This window comes from Zophobas morio, unplaced genomic scaffold, assembly GCF_036711695.1.
Source record: "Zophobas morio isolate AGI-343-1 ecotype UQ-CSIRO unplaced genomic scaffold, CSIRO_AGI_Zmor_V1 ptg000019l, whole genome shotgun sequence".
Taxonomy (NCBI): Eukaryota; Metazoa; Arthropoda; class Insecta; order Coleoptera; family Tenebrionidae; genus Zophobas; species Zophobas morio.
The window spans coordinates 367,541-386,463 of record NW_026972124.1 but is presented as its reverse complement, the minus strand read 5'-3'; the positions used below and the strand labels follow the sequence as shown (position 1 = coordinate 386,463).

Sequence of the window (18,923 nt, the reverse complement as noted above, 5' to 3'; positions counted from 1 at the left end):
AATGTTCAAACTCTATGACTCTAATATTAAATGACAACCGAACAAGTGTTAAAGTTTCAACAAAGAGCAATACACAACATTTAAATTCGCCATACAATCTTGTGAAATTTTAAACAACAAATAATTCTTATGTGAGATTAAAGTTGGACATCAATTAATTTATATCATAGAAATATTCATCAACAAAGTATTTACAAACAAAACTTAGCAAGGATTTATGCAACAAAAGATCTGGTGTGAAATAAACTTGTACAAATAGAAATATCATGTGAGGTTAAAACTGTAGAACATGAAATTTACGTTCAATTAAATTTATACAACAAATAAAATTACTGAGGTCAAAATTGTGAGATTAAAGAAATATAGTATGAGGTGAACATTTGCAGAGTTAACAAAATTTACAGGAGATTAATATTTGCCACACTTTATCAACGGTTCAAACAAAGAGTTTACATTATACCAAATTATAACATGATCTAAGTGATTGGTTACTTCAAAAAAATAATTTACTTTGAGAGTTTAAAATACTACGAACTGGTTACCCCAACAAAACACATAATAAACAAACACAAAAATATCCAATCATCGCTCCGAGGAAAAAGCGTCTCGGGGATGTAAATTCCAAAATCGTTGCGAGGAAAAAGCGTCTCGGTAATATAAATTTTCCGTAGCGTTGGGGGCATGCATTGATTAATTAATCAATCTGGCGTCGTGAAGCATGCCCCGATGAATTAATCGTGATAACGATGATAACCACCAAAAGGCCGTGTGACACGATGCTAAATTTATGACAAATTTTTGTACGAAATTTAGTTCGAAAAAATGTAACTAAATTTACAACTAAACAATATATCTCCTGTATGCCACCTTACTAAATTCTCTTGTAAATTTACCATTCGCGCATGCGTAGTGAGTGAAAATTTTCGGGAATTTAAGAAATAATGTTGGTAATGGTGATTGGTAAGGTGCGTTTTTCAACATAACCTCTGTGACATAACCTACAATTTGTTTGTTTATTATTTACTTATTAATCATTTATAATGAATTGTGAGGAAATACTTGTTTATACAACTATTGCTGCTTCGAGTATTGTTCTAAGCTGCTATGCCAATAAAACAAATCGGAAAATTCAAAGAAGAAAACGACGTTCACTATGGAGCAGACCTTGGTTAACAAGGCGACAAGAAGGACGAGATATTTTAAACATGTTAAATACCGAGTTGTTGCCAGAAGATCCAACTGCATATCAAAATTTTTTTAGATTAACGGGTGCTCAATTTGTGGGCAAAAGAACTGTTTGGTTATGTTGATTTCATCATGGCGTCGTACCGGTTGCGCCTTATCGTACTGCGCAGTTTTCGTAACAAATTTAGTCAGTATTTAGAACGTGTCCTAAATAATTTCTCACCAAAATTTGCACACAAATTTAGCATGTAAATTGTGTATGACACGGTACAATTTTTTGCACAAAATTTATCTCGCTAAAATTTGTCATAAATTTAGCATCGTGTCACACGGCCTTAAGGGGAGAAAATATCATAACCCCCCCCGCTAGTTCGCAGTATAATGAACTTGTTTGACCGCCGTAAATGAACTATTAGCAATCTTGTGTGAAGAATTTAGAAGTGTTATAATGTAAGACTTACGTATATGCATCCAGAGACCTATTCGTAATTAAACACAAGGTGTTTTTCCTGACTAAGTGAATTTCATGAAATCTTCCAGCAAATGGTTTATTTAAATAATCCTGATTGTTAAATTGTGTTTGCACTAGCTGACTATTAAGAAAAACTAACTTGATTGGTGAATTTATAAACAAAGAAACAAATTTACAGCACGTGTTCGCGTCCGACCGGAAGTCCGTGTTTCTCCGATTAAAAGGGCGCAAAAAAAATATAAAATAAAAAAACATTTAAAGAACCAAAAGTCAAAAATAATGAAATCATTAAAATCAAAACAACAAATAAAAATAAACCTAACCGCGCGGGTTGGGGACAACTGTATCATTATGAAAAATACGTTTGATCGTCGTTAAACAAAGGCTTCCTCCCGTTTTATTAACTACCAAACCAACTAATTTAAACCTAGCTCTTACCACGTTGTTACACTCACACAAAACACACCAGAATGAATCATTCTACGCCATGCTGCTTCCCTCTACCTACCCTCTAACTGAAATCACCCTAGCGCTATGTGCCGCCATCTAACTCAAAATCATGCAAACTAACCCCTAAGCGCTACGTGCAAGAGACCATCCATGCATATTTGGTTGCCTATGTTTAAGGAGTTCCTTTTCGTGATTGAACTTTTTTTTTTTTCAAATTCACATTATTCAAATGTGATTTCGCGCCGCTGTTAATTAATTTCAGCGCGAAAACTTTGATTTAAATTCGGTCACCACAACCTTATACCCGAAAATATTATTTATTTGTTCGTAGGTTGGTTCGTGATGATGGTAACACATTCTATAGTATCCATTTTGAAAACATTTTAGTCGAAGTCATTTGTTCAACAATTGTCTACAGAAAGCATGTAAAACTTATTTATAATTTAACAAATTATACAGGTAATTGTCTATTTACTTGGCATTTAATACAGTTTACATAATACAGATATCTAAAACAAAAGATATATTAATTATGTAAATTATTAACATCATATCACAGCTTCATATAAAAATCTCTTAAAACATGGACACAACAAAACGAAGTAACACACATTTATGATCAGTCAATTAAATTAAATGAAAAGTACAGATTTTTATCTTGTTCGTCAACATCAAAACTAAATATTTTATTGGTATTTAAATAGCATGACTTTGGTCAACGTCTATGTGATACTAGGACCAATTAAACCAATAGTGAACATTTTATTGATATGCTCAAAACGAATTTTTAAGTAAAGTTTGTCCAGAATTATAAGAATTTTATGGACTCCCAACGTTAATTTGTTTCACAGCCCAGGCGTCAATTCTATTGTACAGGTAAAGAGCTTGTCAGGGGAAAGCCGATCTTTTCTGTACCTGAGTTCGCCCCGCTCTTCAGCTAAACAATAAAACTGACAACAGGGCTGTAAAATTGAATTAACTTTGGGAGTCCATAAAATTCTTATAATTCTAGACAAACATTAAAAGCGAACAAGAACAGCGACTGTTTAAAAGCGCGCCATAAGAAATATACTAGTCCAAAAGCTATAAGGTTATATGACCATCATAAAAGTAGTTGACCGCAAATAAATACCCCCTTTGTGTGGTTCGCACTAAGCTTTCCTGCTGACAATAAATCGTCTTCTAAACATTTCTTGCTCACATTTAACAGGGCCGACTTTCAAAGCGAGTGGTTATTTCGGAACCCTCAGCGACTGCAGGTAGTAAAGAAATAATGGAGTGGTGGATTTACATATTTAGTGAAAGCCGCCCCTGAACGAAATCTCAACAGCCGGTTGAGCTGCAGTGGACACGTTATTTACGACCCTAAAACCTTTTCTATTGTAAACAACTTAACTTCGACACAATGGGATAATTTTATGATGGCCATATAACCTTATACCTTTTGGAATACTGTACTTTTGCTGTTGAAAACACGTGTTATGTGAGTGCATAGTCGGTTATCTATCCAACAAAAATTTTCACCACGCATTGCACATTTATATCACTGGTTGCCTAAGAAAAGAAATATTATAAGGAACCTTGAAACACAGTATAGATATCAATCAGTAGAGACAACTCGCTATTCTTTCTGACCCGTTTTCATGGGTGGTCGTTTGTCTTGTGACCGAATGAGGGCGCGCAACGCAAGGTACTTCTCTTTCTTACACATTGGGACATTGAACTGCGGTACTTTGGTTATCCAGTGACTTTAATGTGAATTGTGAAATATTTGAAATTTGGCAGTTTAGTAAGTTGCATTGGTTTTGATGATTTAAGGCTGATCTTCCGGTGTAATTATTGCAGTTAAATGTAATTTTCATAGTGACATTTTAAAAAGCGTTGTTCACGTCTCCATAGGACCATTGTTTACTGTTTAATTTTTTTGTAAAAAAATTAAATGTACATATATTAGCGTTTTCTAATAACGTTGAATTTTACAACCATTTACAGCCATCATGAAAAAGAAATTAATGAAACGTAAAATCGTAATCAGAGAAGCGGGGCCACATCTAAATTTCAACACGGCATCTTTGTTATAGGGCGCTTAATTAATTATTTATTATAATAGAATGTGTGGTTTCTAAAATCAACTAGTTACAAAATGTTATTGTTATTACACTATTTTTAAGTCTTTTCCAAAAATTCATTTGCACAAAGTGTAGTAAATTGTGTACACGAATCAATTTTAAAATGAAGTGTTTGTGATACTTTTTAAATTGGGTGGTGGCATCTAGAAATATTTTGGGCAACGACACCGATGACGGCTCAAAATTCGGGTCAGAAAGATCAAAGGCGCCGACATGAGTTGTCCATCCTGATTGATGTCTATACTATGCTTGAAACTTGCATAAGGCGTCTTGATGGAATCATTATGGCGGATACTTTTCAGCATGTAGGTATGTATATGCAGGGTTTCTATAAATGATTATAGGGTCGCAGTACGTCATGTAAACGTGCCGCCTCTTCGATTTGAACCGTACTAAATGCCCAAGAACGCATGACAAAGATCAGAGGCATCTGTATAATTGGTTGCCTATAAGCTTCATATCTTTAAAAAATAAAACTAATTCATTACAATAAAAAGAAACAAATTTATTGCGGTTAAACATCACAGTAAATGTTGAAAATGTTCACCATATTGTTCAAGGCCCATTGTTCAATTTCATGTTGCAACAGAAACTCCTGACTGCAGTGGAAATTGTGTCAAAGATGTTTGCGGATTCTGCTCAAGTTGTCTCAAATCATCAACAACTTCCTCAGATACTCAATGTCTTCCCCGAGATGTCTCTTTGTTGACATTGCCAGTTCGAACAAATCCGTTGTTTACATCTTTAATGTGAGCCTTTAACGATGTTTCTTGAATTATTAAATCACGGTATTAGGCCAGATATTCTTGCTTATGTAACCAGCCTAACAAGGCTGGGGCGTGAGTTATATAAAAAAAATAATATTTTGAAAAATTAAGTTATCTTTAATCGGGTAGCGTGTTTTTATCTGGTCTTCTACCTGAGAAGTGTTAATCACACATCACAGAAAAATGGGAATTCTCTTACCTTTCGAAACTTCCCTTTTCGCTGCTCGAGGGCACGGAGTCACTCACTAGTACCGCTGTTTCAATGCACTATTATTTTAACGGAAGGGTTGGCCGCAAAGTCCGCAAAAGAAAGTCCAACGTAGTTGAAAATCGGTCACCCTTATTTATTTACACACACTAATAAATGAATCAAAAATTTACACAAAAAACCCAAAATGAACAAGTGGATCACCGCTCGCGGTGACTTCCACAAATTTAGAAAATAAAGCAAATGAAAATTTAACACTGAACAAAAATGAACACTAAGACACTTTGAAGCAAAATTTAAAACAAAGAACGCGACGAGAAGGAACGAGGTGCACACTACAAAATCCCGGCCAGAGAACTGACAAAAATTGACCAAACTACTCTTTTATAATTTCGCCAAGAGTGGAGACTCCACCCGACGTCAAAGGGGCTAACAAAGAAAAACCAATGGGATGGACCCCCCTGTGTTGGAAAGAAATGCTTTCTCGTTCTCTCTCGTCTATACCAGCAAACCGCTCAAATCGCCGTCGATTCACATATTCTTATCAAAAGTCCCTGACAATATCAATTACATTATACCATGAATCTATCGAACAGCTTTTTGGAGTGGTCACTGGTTCGCGACTTAACTAGGATAGCCAGACATAGATCTCGAACCCATCAAACGTTCTCTTACTTCTGACTAGGCTGTTTCTCACAGGTGGAACTGCAAACTTTATTCCACCTGTGGTAGGCTAGATCTATGTCCGTCATCCATCCGACTTTCTAACCTTTTGTTTTCTCAAAACATCTGTACATAATTATTTACAAAGTGAGGAATCGCATCATGCCATTTCGATAACGGGATCTCTCAAACCAAGCCCTTCTCTGCCTCTGTCCCCATCCATCATGGTCGCTATAAAACTGTGCCGTTTCTTGAAATTCGACAAAAGGGCTAGGCACGCTTGAAACTCAATTTACTTTTTTAACGACTCCCTCGGAAAAGATCGTACATGTGGTACTATAAAGTTAACCCGAGGGTCCAGTGCCACATGCAGAGAGGACGGGATATAGCTAGATGGGACAAAGGAAGTATATGGATCTATTTGTTGGGATTTTCTGGGAAGGTTCGGAAGAAGTGATTTTTAAGGGGTCGTTAACAAGAATTTCGACCCATGATGAACAGCCGAGACAAATCAGCTCGCGACAATGACCTTTTTGGGGTTGCACGTGCACTCGTAACAAATGCACTTGTTACACTTACAAGCGGTTACAGAATACACAAACTTTTTGTTTACGAAGTCCCATTGCGTTAACAAGACATAACAATGAAAATGTCTTGTTCAACAGAATAAACCATTTTCACAGTGTTCGCTTCCTAGCACCAAAACCAAATTTTCGTACGCAACCACCAAGAGTTTTGAAAACGACTGTTTTGTTGTTTTGAGCTTGGCTCAACGAGAATTACTGTAATTCATACTTGAACAATGTTAAAACCAGTGGCGGCTGGTGGGTCAAAATTCCGGGTTGGTCAAATATTTTGAGTCTACACCTTTGTGTTATATATTTTCGTAACGTATGGCCGCTACTCGTTAACAACTGACATTTTACATGCCAGGATGTAGAAAAACATCTCGAATGTTTCGACCTCGACTTGTTAAAATCATTTTTTTATAGGAAATTGACAATGTCAGTTTGATTCCAAATACTATTAATTTTTTTTTAAATGTATATAGCGAATTGTCAAATAAATGAATTGAATAATTATTGAATTAAAATTAAAATGATTTAAAACATTAAATTCATTTCTGAAATATCTGAAAACGCTTAGATGCTAAAAATACAGAAAAAACGCATCGATGTTGTAGCAATGTTATGTACGAACAATAAAATTTTAGATAATTTAATGTAATTTTTTTCGTTTATTATTCATACACAGGAAAATGTATTAAATCAACAATTATTATTAAAAAAAATAGTAAGCACTGAAGAACATCGAAGCCGTTATTGTTTTGTAATTTTGTTAGCTATCTTAAATATTAAGCGTTGTGAAAACCAAAGTCGCATTGGGTACGGCGAAGGAGGATCTCGTCGGACCTGGCGCAATATACGTTCCGCTCGTAAACAGTGTAGTAGACAAAGAGGACAATGAAACCGTAAGCTGCTACAAAGTCGAAACATCCAGCATTATGCATTCCTGAATACGGCGTGCCGAAATCTCGTAGGCAAAGCGTCTTTATCAGCATTTAAAATTAGCAACAAATGCTTTATTTTGTACCTATATGTAAGCGGAATTTTTCGTGCAGGTCTTTAAGGCGACAAAACCAATCAGATTTAATAATTAACCCCCACTTAAGACACATATCTCAGATGCAGAGGGTGCATTTTGAGGGCAGTTAGTCCGAGTTAGTCAGAGTCCGTGAGAGTGTGTAAAATAGCGGTGGGCGTGAAGGCCCAGCTGTGTGGTGACAGGGCCGGACTCGGGCTGAGTGTTAAGAGCAAAGAGTTGGGTGTTAAGGTGTCGATAAGAGAAGGTGGCAGGTTAGGGTGAACCTGAGGCCACGAGAGTAGTGTGAACGCGTAAAATCTCCGGCAGATACCATGCCACTGAGGGCGTACTCAGGTGGGGCGCCTTTGGCTCATGACCTTAGATCATATAATAAATAGATACCACTATGCCGTGTTCTTTCCCTAGGAGAGCCTGTGACGACATCCTCCTGTCACACATCTCTCTCGTGCATGGAGGGATTACAATGAAGCTATCCTTGCCTGATCACTATTTGAATTTTGCGCGCCTAAATTTTAGGAAGTATGTCTGAACTAACTTCGTACGAAAGATGTTGACAGCTTGATTTTATAAATAATTCACAGTAGATAACGAAAGGAATAGTAAATTATTGGGCAGCAATTGTGATCCTTTATGATTACATCACTTAAAATAGGATCTTTGTTCTAAATTCTAAAATTGTTTTTTGTACAACAACTCGAAAGAGAGGTTAGAAGAAACATCTGTCAAAAGCGATTTGTTGCGCTGGTGCGGTACAAGGATGGAAGTGAAATAGACATATACAGATGAAATGCATATAACAAAGATGAAGATGTGGTGATCACACAAGGATAGCATTATACCACTCCCCTTGACGTAGAGAACGACAACAGATAGCTTCATGTCTAGTCACAGCTTTCAGTTTGAGTATTGGTATCTATTTCAGTGGCGAGCCGTCGAGGGCAGCAAGGTAAGCTCTGCTGCCCAAGAAATTTTTGCAAAAAAAAATATTACCCTTTTTACACCCTGAACGTAATCCAAGGAAATATTGTAATCCACCGAACGGTCGGCTACTTTTATTTCAATCTCGAATGGCTTGAAAATGCAGCGTTTGAGTCTGCTTGTGTGTACCGCGCAAGCAGCGAAAGCAGCGTTGGTCTCTGCGGCCGTGCGCTGTTGATTCATTTCTAGTACCTACGAGCTGAGACGACACGGAACGAGCAACGCGCTGAACTGGGAACACCTACATGATTCACGTATCGGACAAAGAGGGAAATAAAAATCAGCAAAATTTCTGCTTTAAAACTACTCTTGGATGCTGATAATGACCGTTTTAACTCGGTAGCGTTCGATTTTGCATTCAGGTGATCACTCACTCCGTTGTTTGTAGTGTTTGCTGCTGTTCTGTGTTTTGCTGTCTCGTTTACGTGGAAAAATCGTTAATTTTTAAGTCGTTATTGAATATTTTTCAAAAACGAGGTGAGTTTTGTCTTTTTCCATTTAAGAATGGAGGTACTATATTTTTAATTTTACTATAGAATGGAAACAAACATGACAAATCCTGCTCAAGCGGTACAAATCAATATTCGTCAATGGAAAAATTTAATATGTGATGACGCTGAGGGCTGCATTATAGAAGTTTTATTAAAAAATCCGTTCTCTCGTTTTTCCCACTTAGAAAAAACAGAAATAAAGAAAGTCGACCGTCCGATGCCTGATTTATCTTCCAAATTAACATGCGAAATAAAAGTAAAGCAAAAAACCTCAGTGAGACATTTCCAAAAATCCTACTACGACAATCATAAATGGCTTTGTGCGTGTGTTACCATGAACAAAATGTTTTGCTGGCCTTGCTTACTTTTTAGCAATGATAAAACTGTATGGCGCACTACTGGGTACAACAATTTAAACAACTTTTTCAATGCAGCTGCTAAACATGAAAAAAGTCAAAGGCATATTTTTTCAAATGTAGCTTTCAAAATGTTTGACCGGTCTACAAGAATCGATGTTGCGCTGGATGAACAAAGGAAACTGAATATATTGGAACAACAAAAAAGTTCAAAATAACAGAGAAGTTATGAAAAGATTAATCGACGTTGTATGTTATTTAGCGATGCAAGAATTGGCATTTAGAGGCCATGATGAACGAAAAGCTAGCACCAATAGAGGGAACTATATAGAACTTTTAAATTTATTAGCAGAGTACGACGAAAAGTTGGCGTCTCATTTAAAAGATGCTTCGGTATTTTCTGGTACTTCAAATCACATTCAGAACGACTTGATCGAATCGATTTCTGTGGTGGTTTTAGATTCAATTAAGAAGGAAATATCAGATAGTTTGTTTGTATCAATTCTTATTGACGAAACTTCTGATGTTTCAAATCATTCACAGTTGTCAACTGTAATACGATATGTATCGAAGTTTGGTGTTTTAAACGAGAGATTTTTGGGATTTACTGATGTCAGTGGCGATAGATCTGCAAATTCCATAGCTGCACACGTTATTGCAGTTATCGAAAATTTATCGTGTGAAAAAAAAATTGTTGCACAAACATATGACGGTGCTGCAGTCATGGCGGGAGAACTTAATGGAGTTCAGGCAAAAGTTAGAGAAAAATACCCAAGAGCATTTTTTATACACTGTTGCGCTCATGTATTGAACTTGGTCCTTGCTCAATCCCCTAACCACATCAAAGAGTGTAAAATATTTTTTTCTACAGTTAGTGGAATGGCTTCATTTTTTTCGCATTCAACAAAACGGACAAATGCATCAGAAAATATTGTTAATAAAAAATTACCAGGAGTGGCGCCAACCAGATGGAACTACAATTCACGATTGATTAATACAGTGTACAATCACCGACAACATCTTATAGAATTTTTTATTTTAGTGCAAGAAAATCCCCAAAACTGGGACAAAGACGCAATAGTTTCAAGTACTGGATTCTTAAATTTTTTGAAGGATTTTAAAACAGTATTTCTGCTACATATTTTTCATCACATATTTGCCCATACGGATCATCTCTACAATGTTTTGCAAAAGAAGTGCTACGAAATAAAGTACTGCATTAATAAAATAGAAGAAACAAAACTACAAATCTCTAATTTTAGAGGAGAATTTACACAAATATTTGAAAAGGTGGTGGGATTAGTCGGTGAACCAAAAAAGAACCGAAATACCAAAGAAGAAAATTCATGGTTAGAAAAATTGTTTTATGAAATCATAGATACTATAGTTGGCCAAATAACAACTCGTTTTGAAAAATTAAAATTCTTAGATTTTATTGAGTTATTGAACTCTAAGAAATTTAATGATTTTAAAAAACAGTTTCCTGAATCATTAATTACTTCTCTGAGAGTACATTATTCCGATTTATTTGACTTTGTTAGACTTATAAACGAATTAACTGTTTTATATAGTACCTCTGATTTTAAAGACAAAGAATTGCTAGAAATTTTTTCTTACCTGCAAGACAACGAACTTTCCGAAGGAATGCCTGAAGTGTACAAATTATGTTGTTTAATAATTGATCTACCATATAGTACTGCTTCCGTAGAACGTACTTTTTCAACACTTAAGCGAATAAAATCTTATGCGAGAAACACAATGGGTCAAGATCGACTGTCATCACTGGCAGTTTTATCAATTGAGCAAGATTATTTAAAATTTTTGAAAAGTAGTGTCAGTTTTTATGGTAAGGTTTTACAAAACTTTTGTAAACAAAACAGACGAATTGAATTAACCTTTAAATAAAACATTGTTTTATCCGTTTTATATATTTTTTTATTATATCGTTATTTGCAGAATTTAGATATTTAAAAAAATATATTACAATACATTTACAATTTTCTTTTGCTGCTGCCTTATCAGTAAAGTCACGGCACGCCACTGATCTATTTATTATGTGATCTAAGCTCATGACACGGCAGGTTGGCGAAAGCCGTGAAAGGGGTGTCCTGGCTGTTGACCGACCGGTGGTGGCGGTGGTGGCAACCGAATGCAACAGAGAATACGTTTGCTGGTTAGGTTGGGAGATTAACCCGGTTTCTGGAGGAAACATAGTGACGTATGGACGTGGAGGTGTCCTCTCCACTTTGGCCAAGACAGCGCTCCTTCTGAGGGGGCTGTGGGCGGGCAGTGCATCCCAAACTGTACGGCTAGGGCGATTACAGGTAACTCGACAACATCACCAGAAGATCGCGCGCTGAAGACGACGCCGTGAGTTGGAACCGCTGATCGACAAGGAGTGGGCTAGGGGGTGGAGACCCCCCGGTCAGTGACCCCATTCTTAATCATTAGCGACAGATAAGTCAGGTGTGCCTGTTTTCATATTCGTGATTGGGGCCGAATTGTCGCAGGGCCGGACCTGTACTAGAGCGTCACATGTAGGGGTGAGTGAATCTGTAGTTTGCAATTGGCTGTAGCCGTTTGACCGTCATTGATAATGAGTATTTGTTGATAATTTGCGCTGAGGCCGCTATCTGGCCAGGAATCGTCTTACATATAATTTAATAAAATATATTTTTTAATATATATGTTCTGTACTAAACGTACGTAAACTTTATTTCTTTTTACTTCCCGAGCGTAAGCAAAGGAAGTATTGTAATCGAGTCCGTCGCCCGACTCTCTACTTTTAGAGGACGAAGAAATAGGCTTAGATCATATAATAAATAGATACCACCATGCCGTGTTCTTTCCTTAGGAGAGCCTGTGACGACATCCTCCTGTCACACATCTCTCTCGTGCATGGAAGGATTACAATGAAGCTATCCTTGCCTGATCACTATTTGAATTTTGCGCGCCTAAATTTTAGGAAGTATGTCTGAACTAACTTCGTACGAAAGATGTTGACAGCTTGATTTTATAAATAATTCACAGTAGATAACGAAAGGAATAGTAAATTCTTGGGCAGCAATTGTGATCCTTTATGATTACATCACTTAAAATAGGATCTTTGTTCTAAATTCTAAAATTGTTTTTTGTACAACAACTCGAAAGAGAGGTTAGAAGAAACATCTGTCAAAAGCGATTTGTTGCGCTGGTGCGGTACAAGGATGGAAGTGAAATAGACATATACAGATGAAATGCATATAACAAAGATGAAGATGTGGTGATCACACAAGGATACCATTATACTACTTCCCTTGACGTAGAAAACGACAACAGATAGCTTCATGTCTAGTCACAGCTTTCAGTTTAAGTATTGGTATCTATTTATTATATGACCTAAGGAAATATGTCTCCCGTTTCCGTCTGTCTGTCCGTCTGTCCGTCTTATAATCAGATAATCTCCGGAAGTACTGGATCGATTGTTGCGAAATTTTGTATTTATATTAGGAATATCATGTAGATGGTAAAACGCTAACCAATATTTGTCCTAATCATCCCCACCACTAATGCGATGACGTCAGTTCAAAATTGTACATAGTAAATGGGTTTTAAATTGTATAAAATAACATAGTCCTACACATGTAGTTTATAACTCCGAATTAAGTTTTTACCCGAAACGTCCAGATTTTTGGAAAAAAAATCAAAATTATGCAACAACATTTTGCATTTCAATTTTGAATCTGCAAAACCGAATGCTTTAAAATCTTCCAGATGTTTTACAGTTATGACAAGCATGATACATTTTTAATCAAAATATTTTTACTTATCCTCTTCAAAAAATTGATGACGTCAGCTCAAAGTTTGCCGAATAATTCCTATCTAAAATGTAGAAAATATGATGAGTCTGTACTTGTGATTTATCATTCCATTCATATTTTTTGGATTTGCATATACAGGGTGACTAAAAAAAATTAATGAATGTGTGAATTTATTTTATTGATTTAATCAGAAACTACAAAACCGAATGGTTTGAAATCTTGGAGATGTGTTAAATTTATCATAATCATGGTAAAATTTTGATCCAAATGTATTTGCTCATCCTCCCTAAAAGTTCGATGACGCCACCGCAAAATGCTTAAATGTGTAAAGAATGATGAGTCTGTACTTGTGATTTATCACTGCATTAATATTTTTTAGATTTGCTTATACAGGGTGTCTGAAAAAAATTAATGACTGAGTCAATTAATTTTATTGATTAAATCAAGAATTACAAAAATGTAATACGAAAAAAGACATAATAGGCTTGCAGTCGTCACGTTCCCGATAGCGAGGGAAGTACTGTCTAAACTCATTAGACCAATTTTTGTATTTTCTAATTTCAATGCTTACTAATAAGTACTTTAAAACGACTGGTACGGCGTGGCCGACCCTGCCGCCCCTGACCAGCTGCCCCTGGTTAAAACAATAAAAACGACGACATTAAATGACAGGTTACAAATGTCATTAATGATAAAGTGAGAACTGTCATAGTGAGGCATAATTTCAGAGAAGCGGGATTTTCGAAATCCATGGCCAACTACGCCCTTAGAATCATTTATAAAAGCCCTGTATGACATATCACTGTTACACACCGACAACTGCGAGGTTAAAAAAAAACAGGGGCGGCTGGTGCCGGGGGGCACAAGCGCACGTGCCCCCCATGAAAATTACAACGTCTACAAACACACTGGACATGGTAAAATGGTAATTTTCAGTATGTAAAAAATTATCCGGAAATTTGTGTCATAATTATCAAAACTAATTTTTTTTTCTCGCTCCACTTGTATAAAATGTATCAAAACTTACATACACATACATCTAAAGATGTGTCTTGGATACAGAGATTTTAAATATGTCTGTGCTTGGATATGTTATTTCTGATGAAATGCTGATAAAAGCCGGGCACTGAGACCGATAATCATGGCAGATTTAGATGTTTTGTTTACACTGCTGCCATGGAAAACACACGTCCTCACAACTGGACTGCGGACCCATTCTAACCGTGCTCTGCAGGACTGAGTTAATATCGCGGGTTTCAATTTTCATTCTGCGCGAACACGTATGGTAAATATTCTTGTATAATCTTCTTGGTAATACAGACACTCGAAAACAACTAAACACCGCCTATATTATTAATATTCGGGCACATAATGCAAGGGTCGACAAAAATCGCCATATATTATGCCGATTGATAATGTGGATAAAATATTGTGGAGTGTTTGAACTTGCTTTACGTGGACATGACGAAAGTCGGGAATCACAAAATCTAGGTATATTTCGAGATCTGATTGATTTTACGACTGAATTGGACTTTGCTTTATCAATCATTTGAAAGAAGCAACGGTTTTTAAAGGAACGTCTAAAACTGTTCAAAATGAACTTTTAGATGTCATGAACGTAAAATTTTAACCGAAGGCAAAAAGGTATGTGGAGAAATCCTTTTTTACTTTTATTGAATGTATTTTTGTATTTAGTTCCGTCACATAATTTCGTCTACTAATCTAACAACCTGTTTTATATCCAGCCCCGTAGCCACGGGGCGCAAGATGGGGCTGAGCCCCCCATAGCAGTTGTGGTTGTCCCCCCTGGAAGACTTACAAATTACAAATTTCAAATTAGTAATAAAATTTCAATATAAAGCCGATTGCCGAAGCATATTTACTAGCCCCACCCGCCCACCCTTTATTTTCTTACAGGGTATGTTACTATTTAATGATTGGCCGCTCAGCATAATTAAAATATACTGGCGCTTACCACAATATCTTCATATTTAACTCATCAATCAAATTGTGTCCCCCCATTTCAAAAAGTCACGAGCCGCTACTGCAATGTAGCAAAGGCAAAGTAGTGTAAGTAACATTCATATTACTCATATACATACAATTTATATAGGGTATTCCACTCAGAGATATGTAAAAGACAGATATGGTCATAGCTTTTCCGATCTGGGGTCAAGATATATGATCTAAGAGAAGCAATACTTTGTGTCGTCTATCCTTTTCTGTATCAGCACCAGTACTACGGGTTACCAAGTGTGGGCTATATCGATCTCTCTCTTAACGGTGCTTGTCTTGTTATTGGCCCGTTCTGATGGCGGCAATTATAAATAATCATAACCACCCGCGTTATGCAGAAAATTTCATACAGAGCGTTGAATCACTCAGAGATATGTATTTACATACGTACCTCTGGGTAGGGTTTATAAGTAGTTAATGAGGTGTCATTCACTCATTATACAGTATAATTAGGAGTAGATTTTATGATTTTTGAAGTCATTAATTCTCAATAAAGTACACAATTAATGACGCCAATTTTTACATTTATCAAATTTAATATTTTGGCCAAATAAATATCGGTTTCACGTTCAGTTTTCAAAAGCCAGAAGTAGTTTTGCAAACAACACATTTTTTATAACTCATTTTTTTATCACAAAAACACAACTTCATCAACAAAATGCACGTAACTTGGAGGTTAAGTTTGACAGTCTGACAGATACCGGCACAACCACAAAACGGCATCAACGACAAACGTTGCATTATAAATCGAGCCAACTGATTGGTTGCGCCGTATAGAGCGAGAGCCTCAGATATTGAGTTACCATTATACCTGCTAGAGAAAAAGAGGGAGATACAAACGTACAGTGACATCTTGGCCCTAAACGTATGTCCACGAGAACATTAAATATCTGTATCTAGTCTTTTACATATCTCTGATTCCACTACCACTTTGTGCCGCTACAGCCAAATCACCAACAAGTGTCAAATATAGTGACTTTCATGTGGTAAAGTTGTCCCTCTAGGTATATGCGGCCAGGGCTATGAAAGTCTCAGCTGACTCCATAAGAAATACATGGGGAGCTTACGGAACGACATAAAGAGGTCACTGGCGTCACTAAAGGTGCTCCGACCTTGAAGAACATAGTTTCTTTTTCATTTTAAGGTTTTCGGTGAACGTTTTGTCTGGTTTTGTCAACAAGAAATGTCATATTATTTACGGAATCATACGGGATGTTGGGTTATGGGGTTAAAAACAAACGTAAAATTTATTTTAACAAAGTAATAGATACTTACGACACAGTCTTACGATACATGTAAAAAATACTAGAAAATTCCAGGCTAAAGAGGTCAACAAACTGCAGGTTAAACGAAATAGTTTAATTTTCGGTGTGTGCGTGTTTGAGCGGTCCAAGATTTATTTTTAAATTTTAGTGTGTAAAAAATTCTAACTCTAATAAAAACTGAGACGAGGTAATCAAGAGGAAAGTCTTTGCAGGGGTGGTGGAATGGTATTTTTGTATGGTTCGTTTTTTAGCCGCAAACCAGTTAACGAATACAGTGCATAAATTGGGTAAAACTCACAAAATATATTACCCACTACCGGAGTATAAACTGCAAATGTTTAGGTGGCATCATTAAATCGCCAAAAATCACATCTTCATTGAAAACTTTAAAATGTCACACAATTAAAACAGGATGTACCACTTCGTAAGAATGTGCAAAGTTCACACAAACTTCGCAGAAGTGGTGGTGTAAGAATGTTCGTATTAATGAGTACCCACAAACATACCATAAACAGTTGTGTTCTTTCAAGGTGAGTTTCCGGTAACTCACATCACTTAATGATTGTTGAAGAGGCCGGAATACAGGGAAGATGTGTTGTGGAAGTTTGTTTAAAAGAACACCTTAGCAAATTTTTCATTTCAAATAAAATAGTGTTTCACAGTTGTTTCTTGCACTTGTATCGAAATAATCTGTAGTAAATAGTTTCCGAAACGTTCTTTGGAATTCTATTGGTGTGGGATTTATACAATTCCCAAATTGACGCCTCACAGAGCCAAACAAATATGTCAAACAATACTGATTTAGTTGCAGCAACCTTTTAGTGAAAATTGTAAACAAATTGTATTCTCTGAAAACTATTAAAAATAATAAGCAAAATGTTTATGTTCCTGAAGTTGTTTTTTATTTTTTTGTGAGTGATTTAAAAATATTAAGAGTGAATTAAAAATTTTGCAATTCACTTGTGGATAACAACTTATTTGTCAGACTTGTTAAGGCTTTAATAAACGCAGTTTAAAACGTCAAAATTGAATAAAAATGTTTTGCTTGAATATATTAATAATTTATAAGAAAGAAAAAAATGACCAATGTCACTAATACATGCCAACCATTTTTATTTTTGTGTACAATTATTATTAGTATTATATGAATCACATACGAATGCTACGAAATATTTGAATCTTCGTGTTTCCCGGGAACGGGCTCCCAAGGTCACACCCGTTCCGCAAATATTGCTGAAGTTTCGTTACTGATCTACTGTGATGCGGCGGATGTATTAGTAAATATATCAACAGTAAATTTTTATTCAAATCAAACAAAATGTACAAAGACTGATTAACCAAGGCAGCTGACAAATACATAAAACACAAATGTCAATTTCGCTGTTGCCAACATTTGGTTAGAAATTCGTGCCCCTTATAGCCCCTAGAAATACATAGTATCGTCACTAAAGCACTTTATTATACTATATTAGGTATATTAATATAGTGCTTTAATCGTCACCGTGGAGCAAACCTGGCGGAAACTTAACAAAAACAAAAATTATTAACACCATTTGACAGACACCGCGACATTTAAAATTTATATGTTGGATTTAAAGTTTGTAGTATATATACAAAATATGGATTTTTAATTTGAATAAAATATACAATTGAATCAATAAAATCTTATTTAATAACTATTAGTTATATTAATTGACAATTAATTGACTTTAAACAAAAAGATCACGACAAGACCACGTGACAACAACGGTTACGCGCTGTCAACTCTCTACTGACACAATTTGGTTCCAAACTAGGGGAATTTTTTGCGTTACCAACTGCATTTGCTCCACTCGTACAACAATGGATGACGGTACTATGTATTTCTAGTGACTTTAGTGCCCCTTCGGTGATGGCGACATCTACTTTAGCTTTGTGTGGAATACCCTATTGCCAAAATACTTTTCTTATTTTGTATTTAGGGAGTTTTTTTGGCTAATTTAGGGGATTTTTTAGACAGGTTTAGGTGGAAAGTGATCAACAAGGTTGGCAACACTGCTTGTACTAGAACAACTGTTCAAAACTGTTGCCATAATGCGCGATGTATCGCAAAAGGTGCGATTTTCGATTAGAAATTACGACAGGTTTATTAGAGAAATCGCAAGTCGCAAATTGTGTGATTTTTAGATATTTAGCGCAAAAAGATATTTTTAGTGCAGCCGAGTTAAAAATGTAAAAATTAAGTTGATTGTTTATTTTCAATAATCAAACCTATCAAACTTATTTTTTTGTGAAACGTACATTTTTCCTGTGCAGTTTCCTAGTCATCGCGATTTTTCGCGATAATCATCTAAAAAAAATATGGCAACAGTGTGTTCAACGTCTAATGCAATAATGGTGGCCAGTTATGCACGCCGTAAATTAATGTGTAGCGTCAGTGCCATAAAATGTATAGAATTGTTGTATTATCTGTGCCCTGGACTGTCGATTGTGTTGAAATTTTATTAGATTTCTTGAACTTTTGTGTGTACGCGTGCAACAGTTCTTGAAAGACGGACG

The 18,923-nt window shown here is 36.0% G+C and overlaps 1 long non-coding RNA gene across 1 annotated transcript; it reads left to right on the top strand.

Moving 5' to 3' along the window:
- The first annotated feature begins 16,173 nt into the window (after positions 1–16,173).
- Positions 16,174–17,039, top strand: LOC135131211 (uncharacterized). The gene is made up of 3 exons (XR_010280897.1): positions 16,174–16,672; positions 16,728–16,861; positions 16,916–17,039. It is a non-coding gene; the product is annotated as an uncharacterized LOC135131211 (long non-coding RNA).
- The last annotated feature ends 1,884 nt before the right edge of the window (positions 17,040–18,923 follow it).